Source organism: Plectropomus leopardus, chromosome 21, assembly GCF_026936395.1.
Source record: "Plectropomus leopardus strain MGB_pleo_1.0 chromosome 21, ASM2693639v1, whole genome shotgun sequence".
Taxonomy (NCBI): Eukaryota; Metazoa; Chordata; class Actinopteri; order Perciformes; family Serranidae; genus Plectropomus; species Plectropomus leopardus.
The window spans coordinates 14082932-14099089 of record NC_142196.1 but is presented as its reverse complement, the minus strand read 5'-3'; the positions used below and the strand labels follow the sequence as shown (position 1 = coordinate 14099089).

Below are 16158 nucleotides of genomic sequence, written 5' to 3'. Positions count from 1 at the left end.
TCGAGGCTTGAATGCAATAAAGACAAACAAACAGTAATGAGGTGACACTGTGGATGCGTGTATCTGTGAGAGAGAGAGAGGCTAATTTGCACCTCTTGAGCACTCGATGACTCCATTTTAAACTCCATTGCATTGAAACTATACACTATGAAGAGCTATGAAGCTCCTTTCAATTAAAAGAGAGTGTGGGCAAAACAATGAGCAGTTCTGCAAACTAACCGGTAATTGAGGTTTGGAGGTCCTGGTTTAAAGGTGGCCTTCAGTCTTCAAAAACTCAGCTTTTTAGGAAGTTTTTAGCCTGAGGATTATATACAGTTGAGTTTAGTGAGCTGGTTTTGAAGGGTTTTTAAGGTGGTAGATCTGTAATGATGACAGCAATATGTTCATTTGTGTTTTGGGGAAGTGTATTTATAGTGTCTTTACACATGGGAGTTGTGCCTGAAAACTTGCCAGACATAACCACCCCAAACTTTCCCCAAACATACTTTCAGCTGCGGGAGTGTTCTTTTTTTTTTACACCCGTCCCAAACTTCTGTGCTCACTTTTTGTCTCATGTCGCTTTTTTACTTCAGAGTCACTCAGATGTTTCTGCCGTGTAGCAAGGTCACCCCTACCAGCACCACCACCTTTATTTATCTTTTAAGGCCCCCACACTGGCAGACCGCACCCTCACACACACCCCACCTCCATTTATGCACATCATCCGCTCGATTCTCTGCGTGCGTGCTGCCCTGCCCATGCTGGTTTGATTGACAGCTGATGATTGTGACTGACCTTGGTGAGTTATTTTTCTGACAGAGTCTGAAAGAGACATAGAGACAGAGAGAAAGAAAGCAGCGTGTGTGTATATTAGAGACTGATACAACCACTGAGAAACAGGCAGAGATGAAGAAAAACAGAAAGAGAGGCAGACAAGAGAAAGTGTGACACAAAACAGAAAGAGGAGCAGCCACAACAAGAGAGTGAAAGAAAAGAAAAGGATAAAAAGTGAGACAGAGAATTGAGTGCACATTGTAAAGAGTACACTGGCTGGTGTGTGTTGTGAATTTCAAGCTGTGTGCTGGTGCAGTCGAAAGAGTGTGTTCAGGAGCTGCTGGTCCAGGGGAGGGTCTCCTCAGAGGAGAGTGCACGACTATGGCCACTGGCTGAATAGCCGTTGTGAAGCCGCTGGCCCACAGAGCCATTAAACACTACAAAGCCTCTTAATCAGGCTGAGTCTCCAGGGGACAAAACATACAACCTCGACCTGGAGCGCCATCAAAGCCCAGTCACACCAACACAAACACACACACACGCACTGAAAAGCTAATTTTCAAAGTGAACCTAAAGAAAAGCTTCGGAGTTGAGTCAAGGTGAGAGCTGAAAGTTTGGAAGGACAGTGTTTGATTTTTTTGTCCTTTTGTTAAGGGATGTTGGGTCAGGTGGTTGACATTTACTTTGAGGTTTTACTTGAATGAATTATGAAGAGTTTTTGAATAAATATGGTTTCATCAGCTCTGAATCTGAACCCATTAGAAAGATTACAGGATTATTTCAGGCTTTTTTGTGAACACCGGTGGAACAATCCCTCTCCCCATTTCTTTCAATTTGAAATGACAAATTATTTGAACAAATCCCTTTTTTAGCTCAGATCACACCACTGACTGAGCAGCTACCCCAACCAACCACCGAGAGTCACAAGTACAGTGACAAGGGAATGATCCCTCAATGGCTTCCCACTATCATCACCATGTTGGAAGCTGGACACACTGCTGCAGAAATTTGACATGGTACTGCAAAATGTCTAATGCCCTGTGGACTAAAAAGTTTTTCAGATTTCAGATTTTGGTCTTTCACGTTCCACTTTTCTAGTTCCCTTTCCTGGTTTCCCTATTTATCTTTCACGTTCCATTTTTCATGTTTCTAGTTCCCCTTTTTTAAGTTTTCCCTTTTATATTTCTTTTTCCCTTTTTAAAAAAATCCAGTTCCCCTTTTTATGTTTCTAGGTTTTTAAATTTTCTTTTTCTGTTTTTATTTTTTAAAATTTTTAATTTTATTTTACTTCTCATTTTTACATTTATAATTCATTTTTTTCTGTTTTTAGTTCCCTTTTATGCTTCCTCCCCCATAAATATCACTTGATATATATATCTTATTTCTTGTTTTCAGTTTTTGCTGGTTTTATCTTCCTTAAGAGTATGATGTTTATGATTACATTTGATTAATTTGTTTGTAATGAAGAGGACTTTTTATAAGCACCTCAGCTTCCTTCTTCCCCTGCAGGCCTCCATTGTATTTCATTCACTAATACGTTTTCATTGTGCTAATTAAGACTTTTAAGAACCCCCCAGTGCGTATAGCCTCTTTTTCTCCATCACTAATCATCTTAAACTCACTGCAAGGAGAAAGAAAAAACATTGTTTGTTGTCGACTGTTTGTTTAATTCAGTGTTTGCTTGTGCAGCAAAGAGAGTGATGAGTTCCAAATGATAAGACTCGGAAATTTGCAAGGTTCTCAAAATAAGTTCTCAAACTATTTTTCTCAACAGCTTATTCTGAAAGTACTATATACACAAATCCCCCACCTCTGCCTCCAGGTTCATTTTTCCAACATTAAACAAAAGTATCTCACAAAACACACATTGCATGAAACGAATGTCTCCCAAAACACTAAAACTCCCGTCTGCTCCTGAACACCAGAGCTGATCTCTGTTCTTTTCAGATATTCTCTGTGCTGTATTGATTGCACACTGCAGGTAATCTCCCTGCTTCTTCTCGTGCTGTGTTCATATCTGCGCCCGGAGATCTTTCTCCACAACTGACAAACAAGGAGCAATGGTGGACACGACTCAAGCTGCTGCTCTGGCTGATTTTTGGATGGTGTTCTTGTAATTGAGATGTTTTTAGAGAAGTAAACAATCATCACAGGGATGTTGAGACACACCGTCCTCAAACCTATTCTGCAGCTAGAAATATCTGGCAGCTCGTGAAGCTGAGGACGTGTTTCCTGTTCTGGTCCTATTATATCCTAATGATGAATTCCTGCTAATGGTTAGTCCCTCCTGTGCTGCTCTGTGGTGCTCACAATGGGCGTCTTGTTAATTGGCCTTTTGACAGTGATGCCCACCCACCGGTGGCCAACTGGGGTTTGATAAATGAGGTGCTCACTTTACTTGCACTCCCTCCATGCTTCATGTTTTGAGAGTTGAGTGAAGTGGGTGTTTGTTTGCCATGGCGCTTTATGAAAGGCGAAGTACGCTTTGATGCACACGACCACTTCAGGATGAAAAATAGATTGTTTGTGAACTCCCTGTACTTAAAGGAAAACCCACGTGGAAATGATTTAAGGCTACTAGCAGGTACCTTTGCATATCTGGAACTAGATTGTCGTTCGTGATGTATATTCATCTTTAAGGGTCAAATGAGCACAATGTAAGATAATCCAAGTCCGATTGCAGAATATTTCCCTCTTATATAAAGCTTCAAAGGTAAATGCCAGGTGCTTTTTTAAGGCTCAACACTTTGCTCTTACATTCAACAATCATATAAGGACAAGTCCATCACAAAAGAGGCAGGGATAACAGTTTCTTCACCATTAATAAGCCTTGGTGGACCAGAATGCAATTCTGCCCAAAGCTCCCAGACTTTTTACCTGACCTACATAGCAAACCAAAAAGTTTCACGCTCTTCTCTTATTTTTCAGGTGGTGTGTTATGTTTCACTCTGGGAAATGTGGGAAACCAGAACTTAAAGGCCCCGACAACCTACTTTTTTCAATCCGCTTCTGACGGTGAGTACATGAGCACACAGTTTTCTGCCAAAGTTTAAACAGTTTTGGTTAATTCACATGCAGAGTTTTTGGTATTTTTGATGCAATCTATTTAATCAAGATTCAGCAATCCTGATATCCAAATACAACCTCACTTGTGGGGTTGTTTTTGTTCATGTTGATAGTAGTGCTAATTTTTGCTAGCTGTTGTTTTTTTCTTATCCCTGTGTGATTTTTTTTTAGTTTTGCTCATAATTAGTCAACTTCATCTTTTTCTTAAAGAAAGTTTTTGTTGACTAAAAGTTGTGAGTAGTGAGTATTTTAGTCTTTGTTTTCAATGAGTCTTGAGTAATGACAATGAACTGTTTTAGTATAGACTTAATATTGTCTTTTATTAAATTTAATTAAATTTTATAAACAAGTATTTAAGATTTAAAACCATGTTGTCAGGGCTTTAAAGTTGCAGTAGATGAAGTGGGTTGAGAGAATTTCGGTGCACTAAGTTTGTGTCAATTGTATATCAAAATGTATCTTCCTGCTAACGGACAAAGTAATTAATACTGCAGAAATGTGGATGTAAAGTAATGACCTCCAGGGGGCACTGAACTACCAAATTAACCTCAGGTCAATGCAATTTATGAGACAGAGTGCATGGATTCCAGACACTCTCTTGTCATTTCAACGCTCATCTCACCAAGGTTACATTATTTCATATTTTCTGGTATGAGTCCTTTTACAATAGAAACTACCTTCTCTGTCCTCTCTGTGTCCTTGCAGGGAATATTAGTTGAAAATATGGCTGCTTTTGAAACTTTTGAGTCTGGAAAATGTGCAAGTAGGAGTAGGTCAATCAATATGCCCGGCATTTTTTTGGCCAAATCCTCTTTTAGCTCCTTGTTTTGCCTCATAGGATTGTGATCATCATCCCTGCCTCCTTCTCTCCTGCGTGTCTCTTTCAGTTTACTTGTAATTTCGTCTTGTACTCCACTTTTCTCTTTACACTGTGTTTATTTCCTTGCTCGTGCTGCGTCTCAGCCTCTTAATGGATTGATCTAAGTGCTCTCCCGGTGCTTTGCAGCTGCTTGTTGTTCTTTATTGCAGCAGAAGCTTGGCCTTAAGGCAATGTAGTTCCTTCTTTTATCCCACAGTGGGCCAACGACTGATGCCCTTGATGAGATGGCCCTGTTGCACTCAGACTCATTAGCTAGCAGATGTGAGGTGTCACTGCATATCACAGCATCAGGTACTGGTGGACACCTTTTTTTGCCAGGGTGTGAATAATATATCAGATTTTGTTTACAGACTCCTCTCTTGTCAGACATTATGCAGTCGGCACCAGACTTCCACTATCTGGCGCTGTACAAACTTGCGAGCCACCAACTCGCCTGAGGACAGATAACACTGCCAGAATACTTCCAGTGTTCTCTATCACCTTGCATTCAAGTTTACAGTCCCCTAACTATACGTGGTGACACCGCCCTCTGCAAGACATGCTGGGAGTCGCTGCGTAGGACGTGTCACCGTGTTTGATGTTATCTCGGAGGACAATTTCAACAACAGAGAGAGGTGTGTGTCCTCTGGCCTCCCTCCAAATCCTGTTTGGATGGAGAAACTGATTAGAGCATCCCGATGTGAAGAGTCCAAATCAGATCATGTTTGCCGCTCCCAGTTTGATTAGGGATTAATTGAAATAGGAACCAAGTCTCCTGGGAGTTGCGTGAAAATAACAAGGGTTACAAAGCTACACACACTTCACCTCCCTCTCTGTCTCGCTTTATTGCTATCTTTGGTTTGGCTATCCCGCCCTAACACACTCTCATCAAAGATGGAAGAACAAAACAACTAGCATGCATAGTCATCCATACTAATTGCTCATACTAATACGCTGCTGGCTTGCTTAAAATATCCTACATTTGGCTGACTTCAATGCCTCAGTGTTTATTCATCTCTGCTTCATATAGCATGCCTAAACTTAACAGGGATAATAGAGATGCAGGGCATCCTTGCCTTAAAGTTGATTTGTTTTGAAATTATGGGAATAATCTTATCATCAGTTTGTTGCCTGGTTTACAGTTGCACAAGAAAAAAAAAATCAGACATAGACTTGAAAGTGGAGTGTACTGTTGTAAGAGCTAGTTAGCTAAACTTACTGCAAATAATAATGGAACAGACAAATGCACAGTTTAAAGGGACACCTCACCCCCATATCAAAAATACATATTTTTTCCTCTTACATGTAGTGCTATTCATAAGTCTACATTGTTTTGGTGTGAGTTGCAGAGTGTTGGAGATATTGGCTGTAGAGATTTATGCCCATGCACAAATATGGCACTCAGATTGTGGTGCTCAAAGCATCATTAAGTTACTCAACAATAATGTCTCTTTACAGAAATCATGACCTGGTTACTCAAGATAATCCACAGACCTTGTTGTGAGCAGTTTCATGTAGGAACTATTTTCTTTCCACCAAACGTACTACCAAAAAGAAAGGAAGCATGCATCTACTTATTGATGAGAGTCTCGTGATTATGAAGGCACAAGATGCAAACATAAATGGCATCCTCCTTGGCCCAAGCTGTAACATTGGTGAGCTAGGTGGCGCTAGGTGAGCTAGTAGTAGATCCACGCATCTTTCTGCGTGGTGAAAATGGTGGCAGATGTACTTCATAAAGTAAAGTAGTTCCTACGATGTTACATAAAAAAAAATCTGTGGATTATCTTGAGGATCTGGGTCATGATTTCTGGAAAGAGACATTGTTTTTCAAATGCATTTTTTGTTGCTTTGACCACCACAAGCTAAGTGCCCTCTAGTTCCATTTTATTCAAGAGAAGGCAGACATCTCCATGGCTGATTTCACCAACACTCTGCAAATACACACACAGATGAAAAAATCTAGACTGATAAATACCACTACAGTTAAGAATATATCATTTTGATCTTGGGGTGAACTGTCTCTTTAATCTATTCCTTACGATTTTGCTCTTGTAATTGTTGTTTTTGGAGAGCTAAAAAAGGACATCACTTTCTGAACTTGTATGTACAGCGTTTCACTTTTATCAAAGCCCCATGAACATCAGTTCAATGTGTGGAGTAATCAAAACTCGACCTGCCATGCCTTGGTGCTTAGCAGGGGGCTTAGTCAATTGGCACGGCCTTAATCTTCATCACTGGAGATGAGTTAATGAAATCATAAGTTCATATGCAGTAGCTCCAGTTTGGTTAGTTGTTTTTATATTTATTCTACTAATTTGCATCTCGACAGCTAAAGTCCATAATCATTATTATGTATCACTTAGAATAATTTTCATGTTGTATAACAAAGACACATTATGTAACAATTTTGTAAAGAATAGCACCTAACTGACTTGATATAAGGGTCTGTGTGCGTCCATTAAACGCCCATCGCCCACATCCATTAAAAACTTGATATAAACAGCAGTTGGTCTAAGTGCTCTTGAACAGTCACTGAATAAGTTGAAACCTTTCCGACCTCCTTTCCCCTCAGCAGGGGTGATATTAGTATTGTATTACACTGTGAGAACTGCCTGATGCTCAGCCATTGTAAAAGGCTTGATTGCTGTCGTGCCGTTTAATATGGGTCTACAACCGCCAGGGTTGCTCCATAAATCTCCCTCGTTCAGCTGCTTCTGCTCCTCTGATCCTCTGTTCTCCTTTTGATGGAATGCCATTGACCAGAAACATTAATAAGAAGAAGTGCTTTAGTCACGCCCCATAAAGTTACGCTTTGCAGTCGTTAGAAAACACTGGGAAGAAGTCATTTGTCGTGTTTTTGATGTGAATTCTATCAGACAACACATAGTCCAACGAAAGACACGACAAGCAAACAATTTGGGTTCTTTGAGATGCCAATATACATATTTGAAATCAGGATATATATTTTTTTGTGATTTTTTTCAGCATGATTGGGTACAGTACTGGCTGCATGGTTGATGATTTGCCATCTGCAAATTAGCATAGCCAGCTTCTGTTAGCAGAGAGACATTTGCAGTGTTAAGTATGTGTGTCTTGGTAAGTGAGTTGCTGTCTGAGCTTTTATTTGCTGCTTGATATCTTTGAATTTGCATCCTCAATGGAGGTTTTATTCTGAATGCAGACTGTCAGTATGAATGGCTCACACATGTATGTATTCTCTCCAAGGACTGTGGTACTTTATCCACTTACCTCCATCTATTTCTTCCTGTGTCTGTGTATTTGTATGTATTTGTGTGGCTGTGTCCTTGAGGCCTGTGGACCTGAGTGTAAATGTGAGGCTGTGTATTAATGTGTGTGTATGTGTGTGTGTGTTTCTCTTCTCTCTCTCAGGACGAGCAGTCCCATCCGTCTTCTGTGTTCAGTAATGGGGGCTCAGAGTGGCTTGCGCTCGGCCCCCTGATCCGTCCTCATTTGGTTGGCATTTCGTTACGGGCCAGACACTCTTCCTGTGACACGGAAAGAAACTCAGACTACCCCCTCCTTCCTTTTCCACCTGCCATCCTCTCCACTATTTCTCTTTCCCTTCTCCTTGCTTCTTTCTCTCTCACTTTGACAGAAACAAACACACACAGACATACACACAATTTCTTCCCTTGTCTGCATCTCAGCTTTCTCACCACAACCACAGGATGAGGCAAAATGAGGACAAATTGATATGAATCCCAAGGAAAAGAAGCCAGGGGGTAAAAAAAAAAAAAAGAAAATATGTAGCGGCGCCCGTCTGCAAGGCAACTGTAAGCATAAATCCACTGATGTACTGCTGTTCACTCTGTAAGTGCGTCCATTCCTCATTATGATGCCCATATAACGGGAAGAACTTCTAGGACAACCCAATGTCACCCACCGGCATCAGATGCTGTGGATCATCTTTGATTTTGAATTCACCATCAATATAAATTCCAGATAAAATGATAGAAATTTAATTTCAGCTCAGTGGCTTCTCAAAGCTTTTCGGCTCTGACTGATGTCTCCATAGTGGACTTAAAAAGGGGTATGCAGCACAAATAAAGCCGTATAGAGTCAACCTGATAAAAGTGATCTGCCTTGCCTGGCCAAGGATAATGCATACGGGCGGTGTGCTGCAATGCACGCTGTGGCTGAATACCCTGTGGCTTAAAACAGGAGCCGACAGCAGCCCCATCTCGGTTAAAGGCAATTCCCCTTCATAGTGGTTCTTTAGCCCTGAGCTGCCGGGTCCAAAACAAAGCCAGTCAATCTAATCATGAGAAAAGGTGAGCGGGGAGGGCGGGACAAAGAAAGAAATGGAGGGAGGCAGAGAAAGCCTTCCTGTGTATGTGTGTATCTGTGCACAAGAGAGAGTGAGTGGGAGCCAGGGCTTTGCTACATCAATCCTATGAACTTGGAGGCCCCTGCTTGGCTCTCAGAGGTGTTTATGTGTCTAAAACCCAGAATCATCCTGTCCACTGCTCTCACTGTCTGAGAGAAAAACTGTGGGAGACTCTGTGTTTTATCGGCCCACTCTTAAACCTCTCCTGTGTTCATCTTTGCTGTATGTGCATCTTCATTTTTGCATATAGTACCTGCATATAGAGTGCAGTGTTCTCGCACAGACCCACAATTTCATCCAGTAAAAATTCTATGTACCCTTTAAACTCCTGCGCACATCAGCGCATGCACAAAACACCCTCACAGAAGCATGCACATGCACACTTTTTGGTTTTCTCTGCAGCACATGGGAATAAAGGTCCATTGTGTAGGTGTGCTAGGTGAGGTGAGCGCTCAAGTCTAGTCAGCATAACATGGCTTCGCCGAGCTGCTGGATAGCCCTACTGCTGAGCGCTGCAAGTACAGTACATCTCAATTTGTTCTGGGGGGGATCAAATTCTACTGCCTTGCAAATCTCACCGAGCAGCAGGCGAAGCACACGATGAATAAATGGAGAACTGTAGGAAATATAATAGAGCTGTGTTTGAACCACTAGAACCCAAGCGGAGCCTGGGTATCTGTATCCATAAACTATCTGCGGGGAGTCTGTCCAGGTTGGATGCAAAATAAATCAGTGTGATTCAGCATAATTACAGGCTGAAAATCATGCAGAATTGCTTATGATATTCACATCTCTTTGTAGATGAAAGGAATATTTGCTGTAAACATTGCTGTATAGGTGAATATTAAAAGTTTCTTCTCCTCCATGGATGACAGTTAATATGAGTCTGAAGCCTTATTAATAATCACAGCCTTCTGATGGATGTTATTAATCTTTCATTCAGAACCGACCTGAGACAGAAAAGGATAAAGTCCTTAAAGGTCTGGAGAAGGTTGGAGAGCAGAGGTCGAGAAAGGACAGCTCTATCCTAATTACTGTCATCAGTCACTCTTGCCCCTTAATGTATTTGATACTCTTCAGGAAATGAAAAACCTCATCACTAATAACTGATATCACCTAGCTGAGAAGGACTTTCACTAAGCAAGACATTTTCTTGCTGGTGTTTTATCACATTCTTTTCCCCTTCAAGGTGGTCAGAGGTGAAATTAGTCACCACTTGTTTGTAGAAAGAAAAGGGCATGTTGACAAATCATAGTATAGTATGTCGCCTGAAAATTGATAAAAACATCATACTAGTAGTACAGTATGTCGAAAAGTGTCAAAATATGACATGTCAAAAAAAGGTCTGAAAACCACTCATTATTGCATGTTCAGGCACCTCATTGTAGAATATGTCGGAAAAAATGACTAAAGACTTCAAAATATAACATGTTAAAAAAAACGACTGAAAGTATACAATATAGTAGGGGAGAGTGGGGTGATTTGAGCCAGTTTTTACTTGAGGCATATTTAAGTAAGGGTGTGACAGATATGTCTCCAACTAATTGACACATATATTTCAGGATGTGGTGCATCCCATGGAAAAATAACAATTCAAAATAGATTGTAACTCTTCAAAAAAAGTTGTCTCTCGGCTCAACTAGCCCCTTATAGCATGTCGAAAAATGGTCAAAAAAGTTGTGGTTCCTCATGTCCAAAAGAGTCATAGCATAGCATGTTTAAGTATTGTTTGGCATGGCATGTTGAAATGGTCCAAAAAGTCAATATTTAAAATGTTTTAAAGTCTGAGTAAAGTACGTTAAAAGCACCATACTTTAGAATGTCGAAAAATTGTTAATAAAGTGATCCCTCCAAATGCTGAAAAAAAGTCACAGTACAGCATGCTGAAGCAGTTTATAATATGGCGTGTTGAAAAAACAGCCCAAAAGTCAATATTTTAAGTGTTTTAAATTCATTGTATAGTATGTCGAAAAAATGCCATTATTATAGCATGTTGAAAAATAGTCGAAAAAGTCATGTTTCCAGATGTTGAAAAGAGTCATAATATAGCATGTTTAAATTGTTTTTAGCATGGCATGTTGAAAAAAAAAATGGTCCAAAAAGTCGATATTTAAATTGTTTTAAAGGCAAAGTCTAGAATGTCGAAAAAATGCCATAATATAGCATGTCAAAAACTGGTCAAAAAAGTCATCGCTCCAAAGGTTGGAAAAAGTCATAGTATAACATGTTGAAAGAAAGTCAGTATTCAAAGTGCTGCTATTATATATCATACTGCTATTCTTCTTGTCAAGTGTTAGGCAGGATGAGGACCCAAAATGCAGAACAAACAAAAAGGGAGCCTGAAGTACAAACTAAAAGTGAGCTTTAATGCTGAAGATTATCCACAAAAAAAGCAACAACAGGTGAACATAAATACAAAGTACAAATAAAACATGAACAAAAACTAGGCGGAAACAAAACAGGTTGATGAAAAGAACTTGGGTGGAGAACAGGGCAGGAACACAGCAGAGAGAAAAGACAAACTGACCAAGGACAAGGGGGAAAAACAGCTATATATACAGAAAGGCCGGGTAGGTGGACACAGGAGCATGTGGGAACACAGCGATTGGTTAACTAAAGAGGGTGTGACTGAAAACACTAGGCTGGAGCAAACGAGACTTTAACAGAAACAGGTGTGCAGGGGAGACTGACAGGGAAGGACAGACAAGACTGAATCAGGGAAACAGAGACTGAGGGACAAAGAATCAGGGAAACACAGACACAGAGAGATAGGGAGACAGAGAGAAAAAGCACAGGTGACACACAAGGAGTAAAAAGACAAAATAAAACAGTTAACAGAACATAAGTGACTAGAAACAAGGAGAAACTAGAAAACTAAAACCCCAGACCTGCTACACCCTTTCTCCACTCTCACACGTAAGCTCTCAGCAGAAGCTGCAGCCTTGCCTCAGCTCTACAGAAGTGAGGAAACCTCAGCTAACTTGTCAAACCACAACGAGAACAGAACCAAGATAGGAATGAATGGCCGAACCAGAGCCTCTCATCTTCAGCCAGCAACCCAAATAACTCTTCGACCACTCCTGGATTGGCAAGTAACATCTGGGCATAGCATTATGTACAGGCTGAGCGTTTTTGTCTTCCATCATATTGTGTGTACCATGTATTGATCTAATGCTATTCAATGAGTTGTTACACATTTAAACATCCACACTTGTACATAATACTTGTATTTATTAGCAGGTAGTATATATTGTGTGTTTTGTTTTGCTTTCTTTTTGGAATAAAAGTTTTGGAATCCTACCTTGCTGTCATTTTAATATTGTACGCAAGTGAGTAATGCAGCAACTAATGTGTCAAGAGCTCAGAATTTAGTGGCAATTAGTTTGGTTAGGGTTGCTATTTTATGTGGTTTTATGTGGATTTTCAGTTGTTTTTTTGGATGTTTATTATTTTGACATTGTTGCCATAAGATAGTATTGGTATTTTTACTCTATTTTTCGACATGCTGTTTTATGGTATTTTTGGCCCTGTGCAACATCCTATGCTATGGCGTGTCCCGGCATGCAGTTTAATGCGGTTATCAGCTGTGTATTGACATGTTGGTTTCTGCTGTTTGCCTATAGCCTTCGCTTTTTTTTTTTCAACATGCATTTTTGTGTTTTTGAGTTTTTAAAGCCATGCCATGTTTGCCAGTTTTGTCATTTTGCCAGTTTTTTTTCATTGACTTTACATAGTTTTTTTTGTTCATTTTTTCACACTTTTTTTGGCAGTCTTTTTGCTTAAGTTTAGTTTTATTTACTCACACATAGCCTTTGCCATTTTTTTTTTGTTCTTTTTTCAACACGCACTTTTTATGTTTTTATAGCCATGTCTTTGTTTTTTCAACAGTCTTTTATTTTTTTCAACCATCATGGTGTGTCATGCCATGCTCTCACCTGGCCAGCATGCCTTTTTTTCCTTTTTTTTAGTTGTTTCAAGACCTTTATGTCTGTTGTTTTTTTTTTTTTTTTTTTTTTTGTTTTTTTTTTTTTTTTTTTTTTTTTTTTATTTTTTTTTTTTTTTTTTTTTTTTTTTTTTTTTTTCAGCCATTTCACATTTTGCCAGCCTTTTTTTTTTGCTGGCAGCTCTTTGCATGCGTCCCCCATGGTGTCTTGCTACAGATCATGTTTTTATGTTTTTTTTTTTCTCACATAGCCCTTGGTGTCACACTTTTTCATTTTTTTTGCAGTTTTAGCTCCATGCCTTGTCATCTTTCACACAGTTTCATAGCCTTTTCTTTCAACATGCACTTTATGGCATTTTTGGCAGCCTCATTTTTCACGCCATGTTTTTGCCTTATGTTTAGATTCTATGTTTCAGCCCTCAAAAGTGCCTTTGGCACGCCCATGGTGCCACGTCTTGTTTACATGCCTTTTTTCAGTTTTCAGCCCAGCTATTTTTTCATTTTTCAACATATTTACATACTTTGCAGCCTGGGCATTTTAGCCCATGCATCTTTGCATTTTCACATGCTCTGTTTTCAGCTCTTTTCTTTTTCATTTTTTCAACACGCATACTTTCATGCATGCCTTGGGTGTCAAAACCTCCCATGCTTGCCTGCCTCACACAGCTCCATGCCTTTGGCGTCCTGTCCTGTTTTTCATAGCCAGCCTGATTTGTGTGTCCTATAGCCTGCCTTTTGCATTTTTTCAACATGCATTTTATGGTTTTTTGCAGTTTTGCAGCTCCATGCCATGGTGAATTACACGTTAGTAGTTTCTTGTTTTTGGTCAGTGTTTTTTGAAGTCACATGCATTTTGCAGTTTTGCAGTTTTTTTGTTATGGTTCTTGACTTTTCAACACGCACGCATTTGCAAGCCCCATGCCATGTGTGTCACGCACTGTTTTTGCACATTTTGGTCAGTTTTGCAGTTTTTGACATGTTTTGAGATTTTGTTACTATAGCTCATTTATGTTTTGTTTTGTTACAGTTTCTTGGTCATTTTTCTGCAAAGTCCACACAGCTGTTTTGATTTGTCATTTTGACATTTTTACATACTATAGTTTTTGCAAAGTCCCAAAACAGCTAAAAACAACACAAACAGCATAAAATAGTGCACAAGACACACCATGGCATAGAATTGTGCAAAACTACCAAAAACACCATAAAAATGCATGTTGAAAAATGAAAAAAAAAAGGAAAGGCTATAGTATGGCAAAAATGTCAAAAAATGACAAATCCCAAAAACAGTTGAAATTAACTCAAAACAGCATAAAATAGTGTGCCAAGACACACCATGGCATAGAATTGTGCAAAAACTACCAAAAATACCATAAAAATGTATGTTCAAAAAATGACCAAAAAGGCAAGGCTATAGTATGGCAAAAATGTCAAAAAATGACAAATCCCAAAACAGCTGAAAACAACTCAAAACAGCATAAAATAGCGTGCCAAGACATGCCATAGCATAGAATTTTGCGAAAACTACCAAAACACCACAAAAAATACATGTTGAAAAATGACAAAAAAAAGGCAAGGCTATAGTATGGCAAAATGTCAAAAATGACAAATCCAAAAAACAGCTGAAAACAACTCAAAACAGCATAAAATAGCGTGCCAAGACATGCCATAGCATAGAATTTTATGAAAACTACCAAAAACACCACAAAAATGCATGTTGAAAAAATGACAAAAAAAAAGGCAAGGCTATAGTATGGCAAAAATGTCAAAAAATGACAAATCCCAAAAACAGCTTAAAACAACTAAAAACAGCATAAAATAAAGTGCCAAGACACACCATGGCATAGAATTTTGCAAAACTACCAAAAACACCATAAAAATGCATGTTGAAAAATGACCAAAAGGCAAGGCTATAGTATGGCAAAATGTCAAAATGACATGAATCCCAAAAACGGCTGAAACAACTCAAAACAGCATAAAATAGCGTGCCAAGACACACCATGGCATAGAATTTTGCAAAACTACCAAAACACCATAAAAATGCATGTTGAAAAAATGACCAAAAAAGGCAAGGCTATAGTATGGCAAAATGTCAAAAATGACAAATCCCAAAACAGCTGAAAACAACTCAAAACAGCATAAAATAGCGTACAAGACATGCTATAGCATAGAATTTTGCAAAACTACCAAAACAAAACAAAATGCATGTTGAAAAATGACAAAAAAAGGCAAGGCTATAGTATGGCAAAAATGTCAAAAATGAACAAATCCCAAAACAGTTGAAATTAACTCAAAACAGCATAAAATAGTGTGCCAAGACACACCATGGCATAGAATTATGCAAAAACTACCAAAAATACCATAAAAATGTATGTTGAAAAAATGACCAAAAAAGCAAGGCTATAGTATGGCAAAAATGTCAAAAAATGACAAATCCCAAAAACGGCTGAAAACAACTCAAAACAGCATAAAATAGCATGCCAAGACACGCCATGGCATAGAGCTTTGCGAAAACTACCAAAAACACCACAAAAATGCATGTTGAAAAAATGACAAAAAAAGGCAAGGCTATAGTATGGCAAAATGTCAAAAAATGACAAATCCCAAAAACAGTTGAAAACAACTCAAAACAGCATAAAATAGCGTGACAAGACATGCCATAGCATAGAATATTGCAAAAACTACCAAAAATACCATAAAAATGCATGTTGAAAAAATGACCAAAAAGCAAGGCTATAGTATGGCAAAATGTCAAAAATGACAAATCCCAAAACAGCTGAAAACAACTCAAAACAGCATAAAATAGCGTGCCAAGACACGCCATGGCATAGAATTTTTGCAAAACTACCAAAACACCACAAAAATGCATATTGAAAAATAACAAAAAAGGCAAGGCTATAGTATGGCAAAAATGTCAAAAAATGACAAATCCCAAAAACAGTTGAAAACAACTCAAAACAGCATAAAATAGCGTGCCAACACATGCCATAGCATAGAATTTTGCGAAAACTACCAAAAACACCACAAAAATGCATGTTGAAAAAATGACAAAAAAAAAGGCAAGGCTATAGTATGGCAAAAATGTCAAAACATGACAAATCCCAAAAACAGCTGAAAACAACTCAAAACAGCATAAAATAGCGTACAAGACACACCATGGCATAGAATTGTGCAAAAACTACCAAAAAA

The 16158-nt window shown here is 38.9% G+C and overlaps 1 long non-coding RNA gene across 2 annotated transcripts in view; it reads left to right on the top strand.

The window, feature by feature from the left end:
• Positions 1-12329, top strand: part of LOC121960673 (uncharacterized) — a 29207-nt gene extending 16878 nt beyond the window's left edge. For both annotated transcript variants that reach the window (XR_006106998.2, XR_006106997.2), the window contains 2 exons: positions 3682-3768; positions 8072-12329. This is a non-coding gene — a long non-coding RNA (uncharacterized LOC121960673). The remainder of the gene's footprint in view (positions 1-3681; positions 3769-8071) is intronic.
• The last annotated feature ends 3829 nt before the right edge of the window (positions 12330-16158 follow it).